Here is a 9656-nt window from a genome sequence, read left to right as displayed (position 1 = left end):
ATGGTATTCTTCATAATTTTCAAGTTGTTCTTGGTAAGTCTTCTTGTTTGATCTTGATGTTTTCTTGTTTTGCATCTTTTGTTTTTTTCATATGCATTTTTTGTTTGTTAGAATCCATGCATTAAAGATTTCTAAGTTTGGTGTCTTGCATGTTTTCTTTGCATCAAAAATTTTTCAAAATTATGTTCTTGATGTTCATCATGATCTTCAAAGTGTTCTTGGGGTTCATCTTGACATTCATAGTGTTCTTGCATGCATCTTGTGTTTTGATCCAAAATTTTTATGTTTTGGGTCATGTTTGTGTTTTTCTCTCTCCTCATTAAAAATTAAAAAATAAAAAATTTATATATTTTCCTTATTTCCCTCCAAATTTTCAAAATTTTGAGTTGACTTGGTCAAAAATTTTTAAAAATTAGTTGTTTCTTATAAGTCAAGTCAAATTTTCAATTTTAAAAAATCTTATCTTTTCAAAATCTTTTTCAAAAATCATATCTTTTTCATTTTTTTTATACTTTTCAAAATTTTAAAAATTTATTTTCAAAATCTTTTTCTTATCTTTTAAAAAAAAAATTGAAATTTTACTAACAATTAATGTGATTGATTCAAAAATTTGAAGTTTGTTACTTTCTTGTTAAGAAAGGTTCAATCCTTAACTTCTAGAATCTTATCTTTTAGTTTCTTGTTAGTCAAGTAATCAATTTTAATTTTGAAAATTAAATCTTTTTCAAAATATCATTTTCTTTAAATTCTTATCTTTTTATCATATCTTTTTATCTTATCTCTTATCATATCTTCTTCAAAATTTTATCTTTTTCAAAAATTTGATTTCAAAATATCTTATCCAACTTCTTATCTTCTTATCTTTTCAAATTTGACTTTAATATCTTTTTCAACTAACTATTTGACTTTTTGTTTGTTTCTTATCTTTTTCAAAAATACCTAACTACTTTTCCCTCTCTAATTTTCGAAAAGATCTCATCCCTTTTTCAAAATTCTTTTTTAAATTAACTAATTGTTTTAAATTTTAATTTTAATTATATCTTATCTTTAATTTTCGAAATTCACTAACTACTTTTTCAAAATTATTTTCGAAATTTTCTATCTCTCCTCCTTTTCTATTTATTTATTTATTAACACTTCTCTTCACCTCTCTTCATCTCAAATCACTACCTCTCTCCTCACCCATTATTCTTCACTCTTCTTCCCTCTTCTTCTTATTCTACTAACATAAAGGAATCTCTATACTGTGACATAGAGGATTCCTCTTTCTTTTCTTGTTATCTTCTTCCCTATATGAGCAGGAACAAGGAAAAAGGCATTCTTGTTAAAGCTGATCCAGAACCTGAAAGGACTCTGAAGAGGAAACTAAGAGAAGCTAAATTACAACAATCCAGAGGCAACCTTTCTGAAACTTTTGAACAAGAGAAGGAGATGGCAGCCGAACCCAACGACAATAATGCAAGGAGAATGCTTGGTGATTTCACAAAACCAATGTCCAAATTTGATGGAAGAAGCATCTCCATTCCAGCCATTGGAACAAACAATTTTGAGCTGAAACCTCAATTAGTTGCTTTAATGCAACAGAACTGCAAGTTTCATGGACTTCCATCTGAAGATCCTTACCAGTTTTTAACTGAGGTCTTGCAGATTTGTGAGACTGTTAAGACGAATGGAGTTGATCCTGAAGTCTACAGGCTCATGCTTTTCCCTTTTGCTGTAAGAGACAGAGCTAGAACATGGTTGGACTCACAACCTAAAGATAGCCTGGACTCTTGGGATAAGCTTGTCACGGCCTTCTTGGATAAATTCTTTCCTCCTCAAAAACCGAGCAAGCTTAGAGTGGATGTTCAGACCTTCAAGCAAAAAGATGGTGAATCCCTCTATGAAGCTTGGGAAAGATACAAGCAGATGACCAAAAAGTGTCCTTCTGACATGTTTTCAGAGTGGACCATATTAGATATATTCTATTATGGTCTAACTGAGTTTTTGAAAACAAAGTCTGAATGGATGGCAAAATGCATCCAACAGTACTAAAGAGGCAGCTTCTGAAGAAGCTTATGATCCTGAGAACCCTGCAATGGCAGAGGTTAATTACATGGGTGAACCTTATGGAAACACCTATAACTCATCATGAAGAAATCATCCAAATTTCTCATGGAAGGATCAACAAAAGCCTCAACAAGGCTTTAAAAATGGTGGAAGAAATAGGCTCAGTAATAACAAGCCTTTTCCATCATCTTCTCAGCAACAGACAGAAAATTCTGAACAGAGCCCCTCTAATTTAGCAAACTTAGTCTCTGATCTGTCAAAAGCCACTTTAAGTTTCATGAGTGAAACAAGGTCCTCCATTAGAAATCTGGAGGCACAAGTGGGCCAGCTGAGTAAGAAAGTCATTGAAACTCCTCCCAGTATTCTCCCAAGCAATACAGAAGAGAATCAAAAAGGAGATTGCAATAGGAGGAGAAGGACGAAAATCCTAGTGAGAAAGACCTCCTGGGACGTCTCTCAAACAAGAAGGAGTTCCCCATTGAGGACCTAAAAGAATCTGAGGCTCATATAGAGACTATAGAGATTCTACTAAATCTCCTTCTGCCATTCATGAGCTCTGAAAACTATTCCTCCTCAGAAGAGGATGAAGATGTGATGTGCAGAAAACGATCCGACACAAAACTCACCGGCAAGTGCACCGGGTCGCATCAAGTAATAAAACTCACGGGAGTGAGGTCGATCCCACAGGGATTGAAGGATTGAGCAACTTTAGTTTAGTGGTTGATTTAGTCAAGCAAACAAGTGTTGGTTGTGTGAAATTGTGTTGACAGGAATTAAATTGCAAAGAATGTAAAGGGGAGTGGGTGATTTGCAAGAAATTAAAGGGAACAAAAAAAAAGAAAAAGAACTGAATCTTAAAGTGCATGTAATGTAAACTGCAGAAACTTAAATTGCAAGAAATGTAAATTGCAGAAACTTAAATGGGTTAGGGATATGGGATTGCAGAAATTAACCAAGGAAAGTAAAATTCAACAAACGGAAGAGTAGAAGATGGATTCAATTAAACCAGATCTTAAACAAAAATGAAAATCAGCTTGGTGTAGCAATTAAACAGTGAAGTTTAAAATGAAAATTCCAGATCTCAGGACTCAAGAGACTAGATAACTAAGTCTAGATCTCAATGCCTTCCTAGATCCAAGTTCTGAAAACAATTGCAAGAGAATTGAAGATCAAGCAGTGGAATAAAGGAATTTAAATGTCAATTTCTCAAATGTGCAGTAGCTCAAAACAGAGAGAGATCTCAAGGTGAGATTGAGACAGAATTTCCTCAATTCTCAACACCCAAGACTCAAGTAAAGCTTTACAGAAAAGAAAACAATAAAACCCAGAGGAAGAGAATTCAATTCTCCTCCCAGAAACTCTCTAAAATGCAAAGTAAGCTCTCCTCCGTAAGCACTATAAAAATTCTAAAAGAAAAGCTCTCTAAAAATTCTAAGAAGAAAGCTCCAAAAAGAAAAGCTCCCCAAAATCTTCAAATCCTAAGCTATTTATACACTTTCTTCAAATTATCATTAAGCTTTGATTTGGGCCTTGGCCTTGATGGAATTGGGTTGAATCATGCCTCTATTGCTTGCTCTTGGTGTTGGGAAGAAATCAATTCTTGAACCGGGCCATGTAGCTTTCACGTTTGAGCCAACGTTTGAGGCAAACGTTGACTCAAACGTGCCATGTGAACAATTATGCAGCTAGGCCCAAAATGCTGTCATCCACGTTTGGCTCAACGTTTGAGGTCAAACGTGAGCTCAAACGTGGCTCCCCCATGCTCCCTTTTTGGCCAACGTTTGGCCCAACGTTTGAGGCAAACGTTGGCGCAAACGTGGCTCATCAATCATCATCAATCAGGGATCTCTTCCTTGCTAAGATATAGCCAACGTTTGACCTCACGTTTGAGGCAAACGTTGGCTCAAACGTTGCCTTCCTCCCTTTCTTTCTTTCAACCAACGTTTGCCTTAACGTTTGAGGCAAACGTTGGCGCAAACGTTGGTCTCCCCAGGGTGTTGATTTCAGCCAACGTTTGCCTCAACGTTTGAGGCAAACGTTGGCGCAGGCGTTGCTTCTCCCAGGGGCTTGTTTTCAGCCAACGTTTGCCTCAACGTTTGAGGCAAACGTTGGCGCAAACGTTGGCTTCTTCTAGGGCATTCTTCATCTTCTTTTCATGTTTGAGTTAACGTTTTCCTCAAACGTTAGCTCAAACGTAAATCTCTCTTTCCAAGTCCCTTCTTGCAACCTCCTTCCAAGCTTTGTTTCACCTATCATCAATCAATCAAAAACATCAAAGCTATGCTTCAAATCATGAGATTGTTTCTTTTCCATAATATATGACAATTATAGCACAAAATCTCATGAAAATGCATCATTTTATACATGATAGTTTGAGTCAAAGATAACATGAATTTCAACCCAATTGGCTTACTTATGGCTTAAGAAAGTGCATAAAACTAAATGAAAACAAAGAAAAAGACTAGTAAAACTAGGCTAAGATGACTTGTCATCACAACACCAAACTTAAAACTTGCTTGTCCCCAAGCAAGAAGAGAATTATTGAGAAGAAAGAGTGAAAAAGGAAGAGAATGCTCATGTTAGTAGAGTATTATTGGTAGCTCATGGGGTTTTATGCAGATATGTAACTACTCACTTTTTTGACTTGTAGGCCTAGAAATTTTCCTCTAAGCATCAAGCAACACACTACTATGACCTCTCATTATTCTTTTGTCCTTGTTTACTAAAAATTTTCTTTATAAGCTTTAATTCAGTGTCATGTGTAACAAGCTTCTTTTCTTTATTTGTGCTTGACACATTATTCACTTTAGACACTTGGCTTGCATTCCTTCATAGAGCATTGATGCCCAGCACCTCTTTGGGTCACTAAATGCCTTGTAGTTAGGTTGCTCTTGATGGTGGATTTTCAGTTGATAATCCCGGGTTAGTTAACCCAAGTTATCGAGTGTTAATGCACTCCAAAGAACTTAATAATCCAAGCAGATCCTAGTACAAAGACACCACAGGCATATACTCTAAGGTTCAAGCTATTGGTGTCTAGCTTTATTTCTTCTTTCTTTTGTTCTTGTTGCTGCCATTTTTGGCTTTTCTCATTCCACTTTTCTTTTCTTTTCAGCCAAGGACTTTTTATTTATTTGAGATTCATATACAGTGAGCTACTTTCTACTTAAAAGAGAACAGTCTATTCCTTTTATTCACTAACAATGAGTTACCGCACAATCACACATACATGCCACCACTTACTATTATTTGACTCCTAGCTAACAATGAACCATTTTACTTCATGTTTCAAACATTTCTTTTATTGAATTGAAAGGGCTTAGGGAACAGAGCATGCATTAGTTAAGTGAAGGTAAACAAACAAGCACACTTAGACTGGCATTCTTATTGACAATAATATTTAAGATGCATAACTACTGAACTAACAGTTACTGCTAAGATGGGCATATTCAAACTTCGAATTTAAAAAACTTGCATGCTAATGGAGTTAAGTGACAATACAACCTTTTGGTGGCTTCTTCTTCTTACTCTCAACTGATGGTGTTAAGTCCTCCCAAGAAAGTGTTTGAATCCCTGCAGAGTTAATGGAAGTTGCTTGTTTCTCAAGCCCTTAGGTAACTAGTTAGTGTGCAAGACCTTCTTGTAGGCTTTTGAACTTACTTTGGTGTGTGAACACCAAACTTAGTCCCTTGCCAATGCCTCTGATGCATCGAGTTGATCATATATGAATTCCTAGTGTCTTAGCTAAAAGTAATAAATCTACAAAGTAGAAGCAGACAATGATTAAATGATTCATATGATTGCTCGGAGCTAGCAATCCTTTATGCAGAAGGTGAGAATGTGTTTTTAAATTAGATTTTTTTTTGGTGGAACACCAAACTTAAAATCCTTCATTCTCCTTTAAATTATTTTGGTGTGCAACACCAAACTTAGCTCCTTGCATTGCAGGTGAATCCACTTAATCTTTTTATTGAACTAGCATTGAAAGGAAAGAACTACCTCAGGTTGGGTTGCCTCCCAACAAGCGCTCTTTTAATGTCACTAGCTTGACATTCTTCATTTTTGCTTCAAGGACGTTGTAAGCTCTGAACCTCTTTTTCCTTGTCCCAATGTCCTCCTAAGTATAGCTTTGCTCTGTGACCATTTGCTGTGAATTGACTATTTGTTCCTTCATCCAGCAATTCAATACTCCCATAAGGGAAAACCTTGGTTACCAAATATGGACCAGTCCACTTAGATTTAAGCTTGCCAGGAAATATCTTGAGCCTTGAGTTGTACAAAAGTACTTGCTGCCCAGGTTTGAATTCTTTCTTCATGACCTTCTTGTCATACCACCTCTTGGCTTTTTCCTTGTATATCTTGGCACTTTCATAGGCTTCTAATCTAAATTCATCCAGCTCATTTAGCTGCAACAACCTTTTCTCACCTGCTGCTTCAGAGTCAAGGTTTAGGAGTTTAGTAGCCCAAAAAGCTTTGTGTTCAAGCTCCACAGGTAGGTGACATGATTTGCCATATAATAGCTGAAATGGTGACTTCCCAATGGGAGTTTTGAAAGCTGTCCTGTATGCCCAGAGTGCATCCTCCAGCTTCCGAGCCCAATCTTTTCTTGAACTTCCTACTGTCTTTTCTAAGATCTTCTTCAATTCCCGATTTGCTAATTCAGCCTGTCCATTGGTCTGGGGGTGATATGGCGTGGCTACTTTATGAATCACTCCGTATTTATAGAGGAGCTTCTCCATCTGTTTGTTGCAAAAATGGCTACCACCGTCACTCACAAGACCCTTGGGAACTCCATATCTAGTGAAAATGTGCTTCTTAAGGAATTGAAGGACAATCTGTGCATCACAGGTGGTTGTGGCTATGGCTTCCACCCACTTTGATACGTATTCTACTGCCACCAAAATATATCTGAAAGAATAGGAAGGGGGGAAAGGTCCAATGAAATCAATACCCCATAAATCAAATAATTCCACTTCCAGAATGAAGTTTTGAGGCATCTCATTCCTTCTCGTCAAGCCTCCTGTTCTCTGGCATTCGTTGCATTGGTGGACAAATTCTCTAGCATCTTTGAAGATAGTTGGCCAATAGAACCCACTCTGTAGTATCTTTGCAACTGTTCTTTCTGGGCCAAAATGTCCACCATAGGCTGAGCCATGACAATGCCACAGTATATTTCTTATTTCACTCTCAGGGACACATCGCCTAATTACTCCATCAGAGCATCTCTTGAACAGGAAAGGTTCATCCCACAAGAACTTCCTTGCTTCATTGATTAACTTCTTCACTTGTTGCTTAGATAATTCTTGAGGTATCTTCCTTCCTACTTTGTAGTTTGCTATGTCAGCAAACCAAGGTGCTTGTTGAATCTGTAGCAGATGTTCGTCTGGGAAGCTTTCATTCACTGGCTGTGAGGCTTCTTGAATTGTTTCTTGTGGTAGTCTTGATAAATGATCAGCAACTTGGTTTTCAGTGCCCTTCCTGTCCTTTATTTCAATATCAAATTCTTGTAAGAGTAATATCCACCTGATAAGTCTTGGTTTAGCATCCTGTTTTGACATTAAATACTTAATGGCAGCATGATCAGTATAAACCACAATTTTGGATCCTATCAAGTATGATCTAAACTTATCAAATGCATAAACTACAGCTAACAATTCCTTCTCTGTTGTGGTGTAATTTTTTTGAGCCTCATTCAATACTTTACTTGCATAATATATGACATGATGCAAGTTTCCCTTCTTTTGTCCAAGCACAACGCCAATTGCAATGTTACTTGCATCACACATGAGTTCAAAAGGTAGTTCCCAATCTGGGGGTGTGATGATTGGTGCTGTTGTGAGTCTGTTTTTTAAAGTTTCAAAGGCATGCTGGCAATTTTCATCAAAAACAAAAGGAGTATCAATCATAAGCAGATTACTCAAAGGTTTAGCTATTTTAGAAAAATCCTTGATAAAGCTTCTATAAAATCCTGCATGCCCCAAGAAACTTCTAACAGATTTCACATTAGTTGGTGGAGGGAGCTTTTCTATGATTTCCACTTCTGCCTTGTCAATTTCTATCCCTTTTCTTGAAACTTTGTGACCAAGAACAATCCCCTCTCGTACCATGAAATGGCACTTTTCCCGGTTCAAAACCAAATTAGTTTCTTGGCACCATTTCAAGACAAGAGTTAGATGTTGCAAGCAAGCATTGAAATTATCACCAAAAACAGAAAAGTTGTCCATGAAGACCTCTAAGAACTTTTCGACGATATCTGAAAAAATTGCAAGCATACACCTTTGAAAAGTGGCTGGGGCATTGCATAACCCGAATGGCATTCTTCTATAGGCAAAAACTCCAAATGGGCATGTGAACGAGGTCTTCTCTCCTGGTCTTTTGGATCCACCACTATCTGATTATACCCGGAGTAGCCGTCAAGGAAGCAATAGTAAGCATGGCCAGCTAATCTTTCAAGCATTTGATCAATAAAGGGAAGAGGGAAATGGTCCTTGCGGGTGGCATCATTCAGTCTCCTGTAATCAATGCACATCCTCCATCCTGTTACAGTTCTTGTGGGAATGAGTTCATTCTTTTCATTAACAATGACTGTCATTCCACCCTTCTTTGGTACCACTTGGACTGGGCTTATCTATGAGCTATCAGAGATAAGATAGATTATCCCTGCATTCCACAACTTCACCACTTCCTTTTGGATGACTTCTTTCATAGTGGGATTTAGCCTTCTCTGGGGTTGAACCACTGGTTTGGAATTGTCCTCTAAGAGGATCTTATGCATGCATATTGCTGGGCTGATGCCTTTCAGGTCGTCAATGGTCCATCCTAGTGCATCCTTGTGGGCTTTGAGTACATCAATAAGTTCTTCTTCTTCCCTTTTTATTAGGGATGAGTTGATGATCACTGGGAAACTCTCTGATGTGCCAAGGAATGCATATTTGAGATGGTTTGGTAGTGGCTTCAGTTCTTGTTTTTGCGCTTCTTTTTTTTTTTCTGGCTTCGCCTTTTGGTTAGTAGAAATTTCAGCTACCTGCTCCTTTGTTGTCTCTTGATCACCTTCCTCTTCTTGTTCATGATGATTGGCTTCTAACATTTCTTCTACCATGTTTTCAATCATGTCCACCCTTAAGTGATCCTCCTGTTCAAGGGGGTGTTGCATTGACTTGAAGACATTTATGACCATTTGCTCATTGTGTACTCTGAAGATCATTTCCCCTTTTTCCACATCAATTATAGCTCTTGCAGTTGCTAAAAATGGCCTTCCCAATATGATTGAATTGTTCCCTTCCTCTTCGGTGTCCAAAATTACAAAGTCTGCAGGGAAGATAAACTCTCCAACTTTCACTAACAAATTTTCCACAATTCCATTGGGTGTCTTGATCGATCTATCAGCCATGACTAGTGACATCCTGGTGGGTTTGAGTTCTTTTATAGCAAGCTTCCTCATCATAGACAGGGGCATCAGGTTGATACTAGCTCCGAGATCACAAAGAGCCTTGTCTAATGTCATTTTTCCTATGGTGCAAGCAACTACAAAACTTCCTGGATCTTTAAGCTTTGGTGGGATCCCCTTTTGAAGCACCGCGCTATATTCTTCAGTGAGAAGTATAGTT

At 37.5% G+C, this 9656-nt stretch overlaps 1 non-coding gene across 1 annotated transcript; it reads right to left on the bottom strand.

Moving 5' to 3' along the window:
* Window positions 1-1830: 1830 nt before the first annotated feature.
* Window positions 1831-1934, bottom strand: LOC127741773 (small nucleolar RNA R71). Its single transcript, XR_008002979.1, has one exon. It is a non-coding gene; the product is annotated as a small nucleolar RNA R71 (small nucleolar RNA).
* Between the last annotated feature and the right edge of the window lie 7722 nt (window positions 1935-9656).

The sequence above is a fragment of the Arachis duranensis genome, chromosome 9 (genome assembly GCF_000817695.3).
Source record: "Arachis duranensis cultivar V14167 chromosome 9, aradu.V14167.gnm2.J7QH, whole genome shotgun sequence".
Taxonomy (NCBI): Eukaryota; Viridiplantae; Streptophyta; class Magnoliopsida; order Fabales; family Fabaceae; genus Arachis; species Arachis duranensis.
Note: the sequence above shows the minus strand (reverse complement) of the source record. Positions and strands in the feature narration are given on the sequence as shown.